The sequence below is a fragment of the Balaenoptera acutorostrata genome, chromosome 1 (genome assembly GCF_949987535.1).
Source record: "Balaenoptera acutorostrata chromosome 1, mBalAcu1.1, whole genome shotgun sequence".
Classification (NCBI taxonomy): Eukaryota; Metazoa; Chordata; class Mammalia; order Artiodactyla; family Balaenopteridae; genus Balaenoptera; species Balaenoptera acutorostrata.
In genome coordinates this window covers 63,588,860-63,607,844 of record NC_080064.1, presented here as the reverse complement: position 1 = coordinate 63,607,844, position 18,985 = coordinate 63,588,860, and positions in this window count along the sequence as shown.

Genomic DNA, 18,985 nt, shown 5'->3' with positions numbered 1-18,985 from the left:
TCCTAAAATCTTGTTTGAAATTTCCCTACTGTTACACTACAACTGAAACTTTCACATCACTCAATAGAGACTTCTACATTCTGTATTTTATAGCAAGGAAATATACTCATGCATTTTTTATAAAATATTGCATATGCAATATTGCAAATATTATAATTGTTCCTATAGTATTGCTAAATACCTATTAAGCTATGGACAAATTATCAATGAGCATTACACATGTAGCTTAGGGGAACCATGTTGGGAGAATAGACCAACCCACTGGACAACTCTATTCTTATTTTCATACAGTAGAGCTCTTATTATATTGCTTTTCCCCAAAGTACACTATTTATCATATTCACAATCATATCTAGACAGAAACTAGCACTTAGAAAGTATGAAGATGTCCCTCTGTCAACAGAGTATGGAACAAGCCTTTATTGGAATGTTGAACCCTTGTTTCAGACCCAAATAATATATGGCCATCAGAGCCTATTGAGAGGAAATAAATCCTTTTGGGAGTAATCTCTGTATGGAGTGAGATTCTGATGTGTCCCTCTAATAAATCTTAATTTAAAATATTTAAAATTTTATCTGTTCACCACATATATCCATCAGGGTCTTTTATATGCCAGGAAGATGAAAAAACAAAACAAAACAAAAACCAAACTTCTACCCTGCAAGAACATATAAACTAGTGGTGATAAAGATATAAAATCACAAAATTGTAACACATCCTGACACTACTGCAGTTAAGATTTGTACAGGGCTTCTATGGAAGCCTAGCAGGATAAGCAGGGTAAATCCTCCTGGAAAAATCAAGAAAAGCTTCAGAAGAAGCAATTTTAGTACCAAAGATGAAGCAATATTTTACCCTTTAAATGGGAGAAGGTAAGGAGAACATTACCAGCAGAATGGATAGTACCAACAAAGTTATAGGCTTATATCCAATCTATTGCCCACCCATGTATTCATTCAATGAATACTTCTTTAATTCCTATAATGTGCCAGAACTAGGTTCTGAGAACCCATTTGGAAAGCATAAACAATCTTCCTGCCCTCATGCTTCTTATATTCCAGTAGCAGAGACAGAAAATAAATCAGTAAAGTGTTAAATATGTAATATCATTTCAGATAATGACATGTTATAATGATAAATCAAAATAAATGAGTAGAGTGAGACAAAAGATGAGGAGAGGGGCTATTTAAGGCAGCTCTGAAGAGACCTCCATGAAAAAAGAGAAATCAAGGATGACCATTAGGTCTTAGCATGCGAACTGGGTGAAATGGTATCACTTACTCTGACACAGAATCTTTTATTAAAAAGAATCAGGAATATGCATGATTGTGTGTATGTACATGTGTGTTTGTTTACATGTGTGGTGTAGATGAGAGAATGAAAAGTTTTGTCTTGAACATACTAAGTTTTAGACATCAGTTTATGAGGCGATGTCCAGCAGACAGTTCCATGTATCGGTCTGTTTCTCAGTGGAGATATCACACTCAGAGATGTAAATTTGTGCGTGATCAGTGATATTAAATCCATGAGACTGGAGGAGATCACAGCACATTTTGTGCAGGTAGACCGTGGTATAAGAATAGGACTGAGCACTGAGACTCCAACGTTGAAATATTGAGGAGTATCCATCCAGTAAAGGGCACTGAACATGGATAGCAAAGTAGGAAAATCATGTGAAGATTGCACTGTTCCAAAAGGAAACTGAAGAAAGTCTCTTAAGCAAAAAGAGTGATAAACAATGAAAATGTCACAGAGAAGTTAACTAATTCTTCACAGCTGGGTTTCTCAAGATGGAACTGGCATATTTGACCAAAGTGATTTAGTGACATCTGATTAAAGTGGGTTGAAGAAATAAAGGAAAATGAAGATGTTGAACCAGACAATCTTGACATGTCTTTCAAAAAAACTTTAATGGCAGGTGAGGCGGAAGCAGATTATTGGGTGGCGGGGGAGGGCAGTGTAAGCTTGAACTAGTTAAAGCACCTTAAGAAATGTGAAGTAATAAGATTTTGTGTGCCTGGAGCACAGAAAATGTCAATCACAGGCAGTGAGAAGGCTGAAGTGAGAGGGGTGCGGTTAAAAAAAAAAAGAAATAATAAGGCAAGAAAAACAAGGTACAGAGTCATAGCCAGGTATGGCCAGAGAGAAAGATCAGTTTTAGTGTGAAAACAAATGTTTGAAACCAGGGAGAAAGTTAAGACAAAGGAGGGTGTCTTTTTCCCCCTATCAATGTATTTTCTGTACCTGCCACAAAGTAGGAATAAACTTTTTGTTGAATGAACAAATGAATGATGAAATGTGTACATGCTGGAAGTGGGAGACTACTGATAGATATTTCATTAATGCTGGGAAGGTCAAGGAGGTTTCCAAGTATTGGAATTCAAGTAGAACTCGCAGGTGAAACTGAAAAAGCACATTGAATACAATGTGTCAATTTTCTGGGTAACCAGGATATTCATTACATCTCCTTTAAGTGGCAAGTTAATGGAATTCTTTTTTCTTTCTTTTTTGATGGGAACCTTTGTCCAAAATGAAATGAAATCTTATGAAGACTATTGATATATTAAAGAAATGAAAGTTGAGTAGGTCTCTTGTGTGAAGGGAGCAGCCTGGAGCCCTGAAGACATAGTACTTCCCTCTTGCCCACTGAAGATGGTCCCTGAGGTCATGTCAAAGGGTCTTAAAAGACTGAGAATATTTTAAAAACATTTAAGTTACAATGTAATGAAACTGTATTCTATATATGAACTTTCTGAAACACATACATTTTGTCTAGTGGAACATACTTATATTTATCTGAGAGAAAATAAATTATTAAATAAAGCAGATCAAGGACAAGACACATAAGTTAAGACTATCTTGTTCCCACTTTCACTGAGCAGTACAAAAATTGTAAATGAGATATGAAATAGATACTAAACATAGTGTTCTTAACAAACCCTGACTCATCCCTTTACCAGAGGAAATGTCTCATTTTTTGAACACATTTCTTCCATTCGCTGTTCCCTTCTAATGGCACTTCTCATTTTCTATTATCTATTACTGTTATTTTTGTATTTTCACATGCTTCCTATCAAGACTAGAGTAGTTTCAAGAGAAAAAAATCATAATTCACTCAATTATTATTTGTTGATTGAATAAGCACACTGCTAGGGCCCAAGAAAGAATGATGGGTATAAAGAAATTACTCATTATGTTATGAATGGAAATTTTCCATATGTCAGGTGGCAAGAGGATAGACTTTTTGGTCAATTTAATATCCTTTATATTGCATAATTTTATGCCAAAGTAGGAGAATAATTGAAACCCCTTGATAATTCCAAACATTTTTATTAGAAAACTCAACAGTTCATTTAATACCGTACAATAAGATTCAGAGATTAACAGCATAATAAGAAATTAATTAATGAGTCACTAATATCAAGAACACCTGGGAGCTTCTTCTTATCAATTTTCCTTAATCTAAGTGTGAACAGTTTTAAAAAGTAACTTGTGTTCCAAATCTTTTCTGCCATGTTTTTCACACTTCTTAAGAAATGGTGCATTGAAATATTACAAATGTAATCTGGTAGGATGGAAATTACTGGAACAGCTTGTCTGTGATGTACTATCATTTTTATATATTCCACATTTATCTTGTTGGCTTCTTTTTTTTTTTTTTTTTTGGCTGCATTGGGTCTTAGTTGCGGCATGTAGGATCTTCATTGCGGCACGGGGACCTTTCGTTGCAGTGCATGTGCTTTTCTCTAGTTGTGGTGTGTGGGCTCCAGAGGGCATGGGCTCAGTAGTTGCAGTGCATGCGTGGGCTCTCTAATTTGGCACTCGGGCTCCAAGGAACGTGGGCTCACTAGTTGAGGCACACGGGCTTAGTTGCCCCATGGCATGTGAGATCTTAGTTCCCCAACCAGGGATCGAACCCATGTCCCCTGCATTGGTAGGCAGGTTCTTAACCACTGGACCACAAGGGAAGTCCCTTGTTAGCTTTTTAATGGGTTTTGCACCCATGTTCCTAAGTGTGGAAAACCTATAGTTTTTTCTTTCTCCTAACATTCTTCTTAGATTTTTGATATCATGGTTATACTTTACTCACAAAATAAATTTGGGGATACTTAGTCCTCTTTTTATTTCCTCCTGAAGAGTTTGTATAATTTTTTTCCTTAACTGTTGGTAGAATTCACTGGTTTAGCCAGCCATCAAGGCCTGGAGTTTTCTCAAGGAAAAGATTTTGATTACAGATTTTGTTTATTCCATAGTTATAAGAAAAATCAGGTTTTCTTGTGTCTGTTTTGTTATGTTTCATTTCTCTAAGAATTTGTCCATTATGTTTAATAATCAAACTTACTGGAATAAAGTTGTTTATGATACTTAAATTACCTTTACTTATAATGATTATTTTTGTCCTCTCTTTTTTATGGATTCTTCTTGCCAGCAATTAACCAATTTTATAATTTTCAAAGAACCAACTCTGTGTTAAGTTGTTCCTTGTAATATTATATTGCTTTTCTATTTCATTAACTTCTGCTTTTTATTATTTTCTTTCTTTTAATTTATTTGTGTTTTATCTGATATATTTTCTAAAGTCTATGATTGGTTACTTACAATTTATTTAGACCTACACATTATTTATTTATTTATTTTAAAATATATGACTATTATCTAATTTTTTAAAATTGATTTGTACCTTCAATGTGTTGTGATCAGAGAAAGCCATTTGTATGATTCCATCCTTTGCTATTTGTTGAGACTTTCTTGATGGACTAGCACATGGTCATTTCATAAATGATAACTGTGATAATTGTGAGGTTTATCCTACCTCACAAATTATATAGTGATAATTGTGAGGTTTATCCTACCTCACAAATTATATAGCATTTTTGTTGCATATATCAATCCTATAAATAGTAAACAAAATAATTTTTTTAATATTTATTTATTTTTATTTATTTATTTATTTGGTTGCACCAGGTCTTAGTTACAGTATGTGGGACCTTTGTTGCGGCACACGGGCTCTTTAGTTGTGGCATGTGGGATCTTTAGCTGTGGCATATGGGCTCTTAGTTGCAGCATGCAGAATCTGTAGTAGTTGCCTGACCAGGGCTTGAACCTGGGACCCCTGCTTTGGGAGTGTGGAGTCTTAACCACTGGACCACAAGGGAAGTCCTGTAAGCAAAATAATTTTTACATTCAATGTTCAGTTAGATTTATTTTCAATCTGAGATATTTTCCTCTTGCCAAGAGATCATCCACTTTAATTTTATTTTTTGCCAATCTTAAAGTAATGAATTATCTTAGTTTTGTTTTTCTGAGGTTCATTTTATTTCACTTTCTTTCCTGATGGAAATATTGACTGGATATAGGATTCCAGTTTGGTAAGTACATTCTTCCAGCATGGTAAAGATACAGGTTGCTGATTTCCATTGTTTCTGTAGAATTTAGCTTTCATCTTTGCTTCTTTGAAGAAAATCAGTCTTTATTTCTCTTACTACTTTTAAGATTCTTACTTTTATTTGGCTTTCAGCATTTGTACTAAGGTATGTTTAGAAAGAGTTCCTTGTTTTCATTATTTAGAATTTCTAAGACTCCTGAAATGCACAGTTTAATGTATTGCTCATTTGTAAATTCCCAAGTCCATATCAGTGTGAATATTGCTTTTGCACCATCTCTCCTTTCCTTCTGGGACTTCAATTTTACTTTTGTTAAATCTTCTTTTCATATACTTTATGTCTCTCATACTTTCTTACTAAATTTCTCTCCTTTACTTTATCTAATTTTCAGTTCAATAATTCTTCAGTTTTCTCTAATCTACATCTAGATCATACACTAAATTCTTAATTTGGAGGATTTTAATTTTTAGCTCTAAGATCTATTTGCTACCTCTATTTTTGAATTTTTAGTTATCTACTAAAGGTCTTATTCATAGTTATTTTAAAGTCTCTGTCTAGTATCTCCAATATTCCTGTGGATAATAGACTTTAGAATATTAAACAAATTAAATACAAAACAATTTAATTTAGAACAAATTAAATACATAAATTTAGAAAAAAGGAACTAATAAAAAGCAGAAATTAATGAAATAAAAAGCCGATATAATATTGAAGGGACTAATGTAGCCTAAAGTTGACTCTTTTGAAAAGACCGATAAAACTGATTGATTACTGGCAAGACTCATGTGCATCTGCTTCCATTACTTTGCTTCTTTTATTATTACCTCATATTGTCTTGACTGTTCATGTGACTGACTTGTTTGTTTGCTTGTTTGTCAGAAATTATTAATGCCAAATGGTTATTAAAAAAAAAATTAAAAGGTTGCTAGCTAGGATAATGGCTTCTTTCAAAGAAGGTATATATTTGCTGCTTGTAGATTCCTGGAATCAAGGGTAACCTTAATCCAGTATCAAGGACTAAGATGATTATTGCTAAATTGCTGCCTTTGCTAAGGCTTATTTCCAATACATCATTAATACTTTCTTGTTTGCTCCTAATACCTTCAAAAATATTATATATATGTATGCATACACACACACACACACACACACACACACACATATATATATATAAAATTATACCTTTTCCAATTTTTCCTAGTAGTGGATTTGGGTTCCTATTACTGGAAGCAAAAGACTTAAATTCAGAATTAAAAGGAGAGTATCACCATCTTAGATAAAATTTATGCTAACTGGTTTATTCTAGAATCTTCCAATGCCTTCCTTATAAAACAAGGCATTTGTCATCATTTGATCATGGCTGGCTCCCTTCAAGAAAGATTTTTGGCCTCTCTGAGCCACCTGAGGGACCTTCCTCAGTTCTTGCTTTCTACTATATATATTTTTTATCAACAATATGTATAGTTTCAGGGAAATTTCAAAATCAAAACAGTTTCTAGATTTTTCAGTACTAAACTAACATTTTTATTGTAGATTTGGAGCCCAATTGTTATGTTATATCACCTTCTAAAATATTCATTATTTAAATAAGATTTTCATGCCAAGATAAAGAATAAAAATACCTTATTACTAAAAAAGGACGGTTTGTGCTTTTATATAATAGGATACATTTATCCTAATTTCTCTGAAGTTCTTCAATTGATATGCAACTAAATTTAATCTAAATGGAGAGCTTTTGACAAGCTGTATATCACTGAGGTAGTGAATGGTGTGAAAATAATAATGGTAATTTTCGATAATGACAGTTTTAAAACTATTCACACTTTATTAAAAACTATCTTGGTTCCAATACCTTGCCATGAAACTATCCAACAAAATGTCCTAAATACATTGTGCATTGCTTATTAGGCAATTTTTACATATTTCCCTTAAAATTGTTTCATATTTGAGACGTGCTAATGAATGCATTATACATACTTGAAAATTTTGTGCCACATTTGACAGAAAATATTACCTTTAATAACAAAATATGCCTTAAGTAAGTTTTAAAAAATTGACCTTATCATAAGAAGACAACCCAGGGACTTCTTAATATTTATACCTTTATATGTTACCTAAAATATCACATACATATTAGACAGTGAAAGGAAAAAAGTCACTTTAGTAGAAACCAACCAGGTGAAAAAATGCACCTGGAATATTCCATCTTAGCTATAGCTAAGTTTGTAAGTTCTGAGAAAATATGGGGTATTTTTTTTTCTCTCACAAATAGAATCTTCTTTACAAAGAATTTCCAAGTGACAGAGATGTTTTACAATATAACTTCACTATAAGGTGCAATGAAAAATACATAGTGGGGGTAAGATGAACACTACAGGTCTTCAGCAAGATGTTTCTGTCAACCTACCAGAATATTAATATCCTAAATCATCATGGCAGCTTTACTAGTGCACAAAAGAACAAAATTTCTGATAAATCCATTGACGTCAGATTAGGAACATGTTTTTATTAAAATGAGCTTATGATTATTCATGATTATGTAAATTATTGTTACTCTAAGATCAATACTCTGCACACAAGCACAAGAGGATCAAAACTTAAGCACAGCAATTCCCAAATTATTTTATGAAATTATGAACTATTAACATAAGCTAATAATATAGTCTATTAAAAGTTATTACTAAGAAACAAAGCCATGGAATTATTTTGTCAAAAAAGTTTGAGAAATATTAGAATTGATAAAGGGGTTCATTTACAATAGAATTTCTAAAGCTTGTAAAATGCTAATCTGTATTCTGGATATCCAAGGAATATAGTATTTCACTTCCTGCAAGAATTTGTCTTTCCTACTTCCCTGGAATTTCAATTAATGGGGCCTGTTTGGAGAAGACTGGAAACCACCATGCCAGCCTATTACAAGCTTACTGCTTCAGTATCAGAAGCCTTGATACATGTTCATATACAAAGAGATTTGTATTAGGCTTCCTCGTTTTTCTCTTGTATATTTATTGAAAGTAATACTTGGAAGATGGTTAAAATATCCTGCCATCATAGATCCGACATTTTATTTCCCGAAAGTAGAAAAATTCATTTTGAGACATTAACTCTGTTTGGGACCTTTTGGAGGAGACAACAAGTGAGGCAACTCAGAGGGAGTTTTTCTTTTTTTTCAGGTTTGATACTATTTTCCTTGCTTTGAAATTTTTTTCCTCAACGGTTGGAGCATTTCTCAGAGACATTTCTAGAGACATACTTTGAGGAGCTGTGAAGAGAAGCTGGGACATATGAGATGAAAGGAGAGTGTGGCCCTAACATAAAATGGTAACAGACGACCAAACAAAAAACCTAGAGTTCATTCACACACACACACACACACACAAATATATGTGCATCCTGAAAAAATGAAGGGAACTGAGGTTCCAACAATAGTACCAGCTTTCCATTTTCACATAACCCTTAAATGTATTTATTACTCATTTTTTACAATTTTTTGTCATTTTTCCATATATTTATTAGACTGATATGTTTCAGGAACATTACGCTAGACACTGTGCTAGCTTCCAAGTATATAATAAAGAACTATTAAGTTCATAGTCTTCTGAGGGATTCCTATGTAAAACAAATAACTGATAAATAATAAGTACATCATTGATAATAATAGGGTGCCCTGAGAGAGAATAATAGGATGTGTCTAGGTTAGACTCAGGATGTAGAGAAGATGTCTAAAGAAATGAAGTTTGAGCTGATATTTGAAAGATAAGTAGAAATTTTATGGCTAAAGGACAGTAGAAAATATGAGTTTTCAAGCCATATATTAGCATATGCATAGGCCCATGTCTAGAAAAAGTTTGACTCATTTGGGAAGCAAAAATAATTTTCCATTATGTAGTGATAATCACACAATATGAAGAACTTAAAAAGCAGTAACATTCTCTGGTTAATGATATGCATGCTAAAAGTTCTAGTGTACTACTATTTGCAACTTACTTTAAAATCCATCAAAGAAAAAGATGGATCTACGAACAAGTAGAGGAATGGGCAGAAGAACAGATATGTCACAAAGCAATTATAACAAAATGCTATATTGAAAAATATAGGTATTGGTGTATGAGTGTTCATTGTATAAATTTTTGATTTCTTTTTATGCTTGAAAATTGTATAAGACGTTGAAAAAAAAGAACTTATATTAACACATGTGGTTCAGGGAGTTTAAGTTATGAAAGAATGCATTGGGTGAACTCTGGTTGGCCTCCAAGGTGCTTTTAATGTCTCATTATTTTATGAATAAAAACATCAAGAATTTAGTTTTATTTAAAAATATAGTTATCTCTATCAGTGCAACTGAACTACTGGACAGAACTTTCAAGTTTGAAAGAACCATATAAATTGGCAATGCGTATTCCATTATCTCAAGGACTTATGAATTAGTCATTTTAGCTACCCATTAGTCCCAGAGCCCTCCAGTGATTAGTCCCAGAATTGTCCAGTGATTATGTTCAATCGTTGGGGGAGAAAATCAGTGAAATTGAAGGATTTTGTCCAATCTAGCCTATTTAACAGAAATAATTCAGACTATAAAATATTTCTATTTTCCATTGCCAAGTATGGTTTCAAGGAGGTAAGAGCAATTTTAAAGAAATAAAAATGGGGATAGTGTTTTTGTTGTTTTTAATTTAGTCCCTGGGCTAGGAACTTTACCTTTAATTTACCAATACTCTTATAAGATTAATATTGTTACCTCTACTGTCAAATCTATCATTTGAACCCAGGTTGTCTTTAATTTATGGTTAGGGATGGGGATGGAGAGGGCTCTAGGAATTGCATAATGATCACTTATATATTAAAATTTGCTATTTTTGTTCAGGAGCATATGATACAAATTTTCATGTTTTACTTGACAGGAAAATTGTCTGTATTGGGAATCTATAGTGCCAGACAGAGTTGATAATACATTATGGAGATGTATGGCAGTAATGAAAACTGATTATAGGCCTGGCATCCTGGTAGGAGGCCTAAGATACAAGTCCAGTAAAGGTGCTAAAATGTCACTGGAAGAGTACTGAATTGAGAAACTTGTATACAGCATAAGTACAGTATATAGTTGGAAGGTATACAATGTGGTATCCCTTTCAGTGACACTAAATGCTCAGATTACAATGAACAGTTCATGCCTTCATGGAAGAAGGTAAATTTAGCCCCTTATATTAATAAATTTTCAAGAACTTAATTACTCAAGCCTGTATATGTCAGCTTGGTCTAGCATAATGGAATACTGTAGAGTGGGTGGCCTAAATAACAGAAATTTATTTTTTTCACAGTTCTAAAGAATTGGAAGTTGGAGATCAGGGTGACAGCATGGCCAGGTTCTAGTGAGAGCTCTCTTAAGAGAGCTTGTAGCTGATTGTTTTCTTTCTATGTCCTCACCTGGCAGAGATAGAGAGAGAGAGAGAGAGAGAGAGAGAGAGAGGAGAGATGGAGGAAGGGAAGGAGGAAGGGAGGGAGGAGAGAGACAGAAAGAGAGCACAAGCTCTCCAGTTTCTCTTCTTAAAGGGATACTAATTCTATCATCAGATCAGGATCCCACCCTTATAGTCTCATCTAGCCTTAATTACTTCCTTAGAAGCCCTATATCCAAATAATTCACATTGGGGGGTTAGGGTTTCAACATAGGAATTGGAGGTGGGGGTAGAGGGATGGGAGACACAATTCAGTCCATAGCAAGGCTGATATATGAAATAAAATGTTATTCTATCAGAAGCACTTCTTTGCTCTTTTCTCAGGTAATAGCCTCTTATTTAAATATAGGTTGGACAAATTTTTAAGAAGTGACAACATATTATTAGTCTGCATGAGGTCCTGCACTGCATTCCTTGAAAGGCCTTATACAAATACCCTATTCTTGAAATACTAGTTTATAACTAGAGTTACTTAGTGAATATGTATGTTTCTCCAATTCAGTAAACAAAATTTTTACTGCTTTTAGTCATTCTGAGAAACACAGAAGTTTATCAGAAGTAAAAATATATCCAACTGTGAGTAATGACTCCAACATATATTATATATTTGAAGTCATTAAAGCATTTATTTTGACTTAGACCATTTATCAAGTGCAACAGGATAGCGATTATGTGTTTAGATTTTTTAAAGAAAATAAAAGCATAATAGTGAGATTGCAAATTTAAATTTGTTTTTGTGCATTAGTCATTTATGAAGATTGATACACTATAATGGAACACACATCAACTTATAATCAACTAAAATATAATTTTATATTGTGACTGGAACCATGAGGATTGAAAACATCTTAATGAAAAAGGCTTTACATATTCCATGTAATAAATAAATGACACACTGGAATTGATTATTGTTTACTACCCAAGGGAGACTCTTCAAGACAGAAAAATGTAATATTCTTACAACAAATTTATCAGATCATAATTCAATTGTACTCAATTTTGAGTTGAAGAATAAACCTTACCCAAGAGATGGGTCGATAAATAATATTTTAATTGTCCAGAAGAATTTGAAGCAATTAAAATTATTGTTGAATAATGTTTCTAAGAAAACGTTATAAAAATGTCCACAGAAATACTTTATATGAAAGCAAAGAATATAGGGTACTACAGTAAAGATACATAATGATAAGGTTTTTACAGAAAAATTCAGAGGGGGCAAAAAAGGAGCTATCACAAGTAGGAAAAGAGCATGGTAGATGTAATTTGCACATATAAAATAATTACTAAACTACTTAAGAAAAATATAAAACAAATATTTGGTTTCAAAAACAAAGAATTTTTATTAAAGGCTCAGAGTGCAGTTAGCATAACCACAAATAAAGCAACTATCTTCAAGAATAGTAAAAAGATGAAACATCCCAAATCATAGGAAAGATATGAAAAAATATCAGATGCTTTAACTCTTTACTTCTAATTGTACATAAGCCCAACAAAGAAGGGTTAAAACTTCAGCATATGAGGAAATTAACCTCATAATAATTTTCAAACTTCACTACAATCAAAATAAAAACATCTATTATTAACAAAAAAATAAGGATTTTAGTTTTGACATTTGTAAAAATAAAAGGGACACCAGTCCTGACTAATACAATATCCATTTTCATTCAAATCTATGAATAAAATGATATGCTCTGAATTCAGTTTTGCCAAGAGAGTGTGTGTCCTTGCCAGTTGTGCTTGATGTATATTTTAGAAAAACAGCCTATTACCTCTCTACACACACACACACACAAAATGAAAGAAAATAGTACAAGGAGAGAGAAAAAAATATTTCCGAAGTCTATATAATTATACACATTCTAATTACCTGGCTATTTGTATGCTTCTGAATTTACATGACTGTCTTAAAGAAACAAATAAACAAACAAAAGAAACCAGTCATTTAACTCTCATTGCTCCTTAAATGAAAAGCTGTAGACCCTGTAATGGCCTCTAATTAAATAAGTAGATATGATAGTAAGTTAAATAGGCAGAATATTCTCCCTTGTATCAGGAGTACTATATACTCTCAGTCTAAGATTTTACTACTTTAGAACTGCCATTCATATGATCACAAATGGAGAAGGGATGGATTAAAAAAAACAAAACACAAATCAAACATGCAAAAAATATAACCAAGAGCATATATTTTTCTATAATAGTACAACTTTCTTATTGAAGATCAGAATAGAATTAAAGTTTGAGTTACCCATTCTTCAAGGTCAGATTCCTAAGATATTTTGTGGAATTATTTGGAAATCAGAAAGATTGCATAACATCAAAATAAAACACTGGGTTGCAAACTAGGCTCGTTAAGTGGAGCTCCTTCATTGTCCAACTCGGAAGTACATCATTCACGGGGTACATAATGTGAAAGGTATTCCCTGGGTTTGTGCAATACAGCAGCTCTACAACTGAACTGATTCCATAAGTTCCATTATGCTCAGTGGTACACTTTTGAAGCCTAGTGCAGATCACTGAGGTTCTCTGTATTTCCTATTTAGTTTGTGGCAAAGGTTAGATGATGCTGTAATTTAAATAAATTTTCCTGAAAGTGGTCAGAAGCTATTGACAGATAGTTAGTACCTAAGTAGGAGTCCTGCAAATTTTATAAACTCATCATGTCAGCCTTACCACTATTTAAAATTAGCATGATATATTATGAGAAATTCGGCAATTAAAAAATTATACTGTGTGAAATATGGCAACCAATCATTCATATATAAGATATTTTTTCTTCCCAGAGCTGAAATACAGGGTAGTGTTTGGGGGGATATTTAAATAGCATGTAAAGATCCAAATATTAGTGAATACCCATATTTTAGGGTTGTTGCTCAGAAAAGAACTCAATTGGTATGAAAATGGTGAGCAGCTACTTTGAATATGCTGCATAGGTGCCAGCAATAATAAATGCATCAAAATGTAGTTCTTTAATGGACAGCTGCTGACTTACTTTGATATCAATAGTAAGAATCCTATACATTTAAGAAAACTTAAATCTGATTAAATATAATTTTAGAATCAAAATGGACTCACTACATGGTGCATTATCTCCAAAGTGAAATTCTATTATTGAAATAACGCAGTTCTTTGAGGTCAGTTGACATAGGTTTGTGAAGTTAAGGCAGGTCATGTATTTATTTGTTTGGAGACTAAGATGTACAATGTGCAAAACATCCCCTAGGATTCTGTAATGTATTAAAATGAGTAAACATAGTCCCACACAAAACCTATATTTTAATTGGAGAAGTACACAAATATCTGTGATGTAAGTCCAACTATACTACCCATAATTTTCCAGTAGCATACACTGTGCTTGAGAGTTCAAAGGAGGGACAACAAATTCTCTTGGAGAGATTGAGGAAGGTTTTAATAAAGGACAGGGCATTAGAATTGGGTATCTAGAGTAGAAGTAATTTTGATTGGTAAAATTGATTATTAGCAGGAAACCCAATAAGGAAAAACACCAATAGAGAATTTACGTTGGAGACTGTGATAATAGCAACACAGTTTTGATAAAATATAGGATACATATAAATTATTACTTGGAAATAATGCTGGGGAAGTTAAAGCCAATGAGTTTGGACATTATTCAGCAGATAGTTTAGAGATATTACAAATTATTTATCCTTCAAAATATATTCAACCACAATGGGATTGCTGTGCTGCTATGAAACTACTTAAGTTCAATTATTTCTCAAACACATATTCTTGCTTGTCAATTAGTCAAATCATTATCTCTAGTTGAGATCATTCTTTTGAGCTCCATGTCAATTGATAAATTACCGACTGAGAACTCCTCTTGGCTAACAACTTATTTTCTCCCCTTGGTCATTCTTCATCCACTCTGATTTTTAAAATGCTCTCCTTCATGGTCCCATTATCTTCTTAACTACACAAAGCAAAAAAATTGTGCACTATTTGTACTCCCCCTTTTAACAGTTGTTTCACTGCATAGCAAATTACCTCAAAGCTTGGAAGCTTAAAATACAGTGAAGAATATTTACTGTTGTGTGGTGCTGCCTCAGGTTCCTTATGAAGTAGATGAACTGTTAACTGGGCACTCACTCATCTAAAAGCTTGAAGAGAGCTGGAGGATCTGTGTCTGAGACAGCTCATTCATGACGCTGTTGGCTTCAGATCCTCACTATGTGGACTTACCTCTCCATAAGGTTCCTCATGACATACAACTGGCTTCCCTCAGAGACAGTGACCCAACAAAGAAGCTGTGCGACCTAGTGGGAAGACCTTTTATAACCTCATCTTGGAAGTGACCTACCATTAATTTTTCTGTATTCAATGGTCACACAGATCAACTTTGGTATCATGTGGGAGGGAACGACACAAGGCTGTTAATACCAGGATATGGAGATTAGTTAGGGGCTACTTTGGAAGCTGGTTACCACACACTCTCTATCTCATCTGCCCAATCCCTACCAATTGTGACGCTGAAATAACTCAGAAATCTGTATTCTTTTGTTTTAATTTCCACAGCTTCTTCTTTATTTTAGAACTTAAATTCTGTTTCTGAATTATTGCTTTGGCAACTGGGTTCTCTACTTCAGGTCTCTTCCTTCTCCAATCAGTTCTCCATTTTTTCTATGATGAATTTTCAAACCATATTTCTGCTCATTCAAATACACTACTTAAAAACCACGTAATAGCTCCCCATGACTAGAGTAGAAGGTTCAAATTGCTTAGCAAGGCATATAAAAGTATTCAAAGATTTGGATTCTACTTAACTTGCAGCCTCATTTCCTGTCATAGGTAACTTCAATCCCAACTTCCCTTCAACATAACTGCAATATAAAATCACTTGTGGTTCTCTGAGCAGGAGGTGCTTTATCTGAGTCATTACAAATGTTGTCTTTCTTATTACAACATCCTTTCCTATTTTTTTCCCCTGCCTGGAATCCTCTGAATAATTCTTCATTTATTTGAAGCCTTTGTTAAACGCCACAGATGATTTATTTAGTCTTTTTCCTATGCCATGACCATTACTGAATGCATCACATTGTACTGAGGATCTTCCCAAACTGTGTGGCACATTATTGCTGTGGCAAGAATGGGTTTGTAGCTGTCAAGGCTCAGGTATTGATTGTCTCAAGTTCCAGGCCACTTGACCCAGGATGGCAAGCAGCCTTGTCTGTCCCTAGTGTTATTACAAAGATGGAATCATTGGTTCTCACTGAAAGGATGTGAAATGATCCAGGAATTTTCTTAACTTAATATTTAGATCTGAATATAATCTCTAATCTGTGTTTTTATATTTTGTAAAATTAAATAATTCTTATTGAGGCTCAAACAAAATTGTAATAATATTCTTTAGAAACTAATTTCTTTTTAAAATTTCCTTCTAAACCCACTTACTTTAAAATAATATAATTATTGAAAATAAAGTCTTAAATATAATTATTCTACTGTTACACTTAAAATTAATTTATTATTAAAAAATAAATTTAAAATGGGATCTAGGAACAAAACAGGAAATTAGAATCATAATTTGTTTCTGAGAAAATTTTACCTTTGTCTTAAAAGACTTTTAACCATTTTTAAGTTTTTTTTAAACTATAAGCATATTTTAATATTGTCTTTAAAAAACTTACTTTCTTTTCCTTTAGCAATCAAACGAGACTCAGATTTTCCTCAAAGCACACTACATTCTACTATGTTGGAATTATATTTATATATGGATAAATTGCTCTTGATGTTTTCATCATAGTCAGAAATACTATTCTGTCATTTTCATATTATGCTAATCAAGAATATGTATTATCATATGATACATTATGTCTTCAGTAAAGAAGCTGTGAAAGAAAACATACTGTATACTGCTTATGGTCTGTCTTTTTCACTAATTATTCAAAGGGTATTCTTTTTTAATGAGAATCAAACTTAATTACTTAATTATATAAAAGACCAGAATGGTTTTGAAGAAGTTACCCCATCCTATGAAGTTCATAATATGTTACCAAAACAATGCCCTAATTACATAATTAACTGATAAAATGGATTGGCTCAAAGGATATACATAATACAGGTATTTTAAAAATGTAATCACAGAACTATACTATAATCCATATTTGCCAAGTGCATAATCGAGATTTTGTTTTACTTGTAAATTTACTTGGAGAGGACTAGAAACTAGGACATATAAAGCTAATAAAAATTTTAAGAGGACACATATACAAAATCTTAAAATAATTAGAATTATGAGACACATATCAACATGAATGCTGTTCTTAAATGAATTGACACTTAAAATGGAAAGCGTACTCCTTGGAAATAATTGTAATTAAAATCAGTAAATATTTACTGAGGTCCCACAGAGAATATGGCACTATGTACCTTTCAAAGTGTTATAAGGCTTTGGTTGCCTAGGATTCTTACTCCTACAAATGGCTAGTTGAATTAACATAGGCCAAGGGCCCTCCGAGAGACTGACTTCTTATGAAGTCATGTCATATTTCAAGACCTCAGTTTCTTCATTAGAAAAATGAGACTATCAGTCTTGTTGGCCTCTGGGATTTTTTTCTGCATCTACCTTCTTTTTTTAAAAAAAAATTTCCTTTACTGGAAAGAAAGAATCAGATTATGACAAAACAACAGGCAGCTTAACAAGTAGTTGAAAGATAGCTAGGAGACATTATTCTTCAGGAGATATATGTAAATAATCATTCTATTTAAAGATCAATTGTTCAAATTTATGATGAAACATTTCTGCAGATGGGACAAAAAAAAGCAGGAAGTAAAATAGTATGCAGAATAGAATGTAAAACAATGGTGGCAAGTCTGGGGAAAAAAGGAAATAAAACAAAGAAAAGGTAAAGTGCCAAATACTTATACTTTGTAAAATTATAAAAGGTCTTTTGAGGCCAATTTCTCTCCTGTGTATCACCTACAATAATATTCTACGTTTTTATTATTTTAACTCCTGGTATTGAAAATTCCTCAGACTGACAAATATGGTTCAATAGCTGTATTTAAATATGCTCGTATTTAGAGGGGTTTCTAAAAATGGCTCAAAAATAAATATTTAGGGAATCACAGAGTGGTGTATCATGGAAGTATGCCTGATTAGACGATCCTTTCAGTGTCTTCTTTTCTTTTCAAAAGTTTTTTAAATTTAATTTCTTTTTATTGTGTTAAAATACACATAACAATATTTTCATATTAACCATTTCTAAGTGTAAAATTTAATGGTATTAAGTGCATTCATAATTTTGTACAACCATTACCTCCATCCAACTCTAGAATTCTTTTCATCTTGCAAAATTGAAACTCTATAGCTATTAAATAATAACTCCACATTCCCTCTCCCCCAGTCTCTGGCAATCACCATTCTACTTCCTATGATTCTGAGCACTCTAAATTACATCATTCCTTTTTATTGTTGATTAATATTCCATTATATGGATCCACTTCAGTTCTTAACTCTTTGATTTATAAGCTCATTTTTTTTATAGCTATGACCCATAGGGGAAGGAAGATTTATAGTCACAAGGAAACTTTAGACATACAGATGACCAGAAAGCACACGAAAAGATGTTCAGCGTCACTAATTATTAGAGAAATGCAAATCAAAACTACAATGAGGTATCACCTCACACCAGTCAGAATGGCCATCATTAAAAAAATCTACAAACAATAAATGCTGGAGAAGGTGTGGAGAAAAGGGAACCCTGCCACACTGTTGGTGGGAATGTAAATAGGTGCAGCCACTATGAACAGTATGGAGGTTCTGTAAAAAACTAAAATAGAACTACCATATGACCCAGCAATCCTACTCCTGGGCATATATTGGAGAAAACCTTAATTCAAAAAGATGTATGCACCCCAATGTTCATTGCAGCACTATTTACAATGGTCAGGACATGGAAGCAACTTAAATGTCCATCAAGAGAGGAGTGGATAAAGAAGATGTGGTACATATATACAATGGAATATTACTCAGCCATAAAAAAGAACAAATTAATGCCATTTGCAGCAACATGGATGGACCTAGAGATTTTCATACTGAGTGAAGTAAGTCAGACACAGAAGGACAAATATCATATGATAGCACTTATATGTGGAATCTAAAAAAAAAAGGGTACAAATGAATT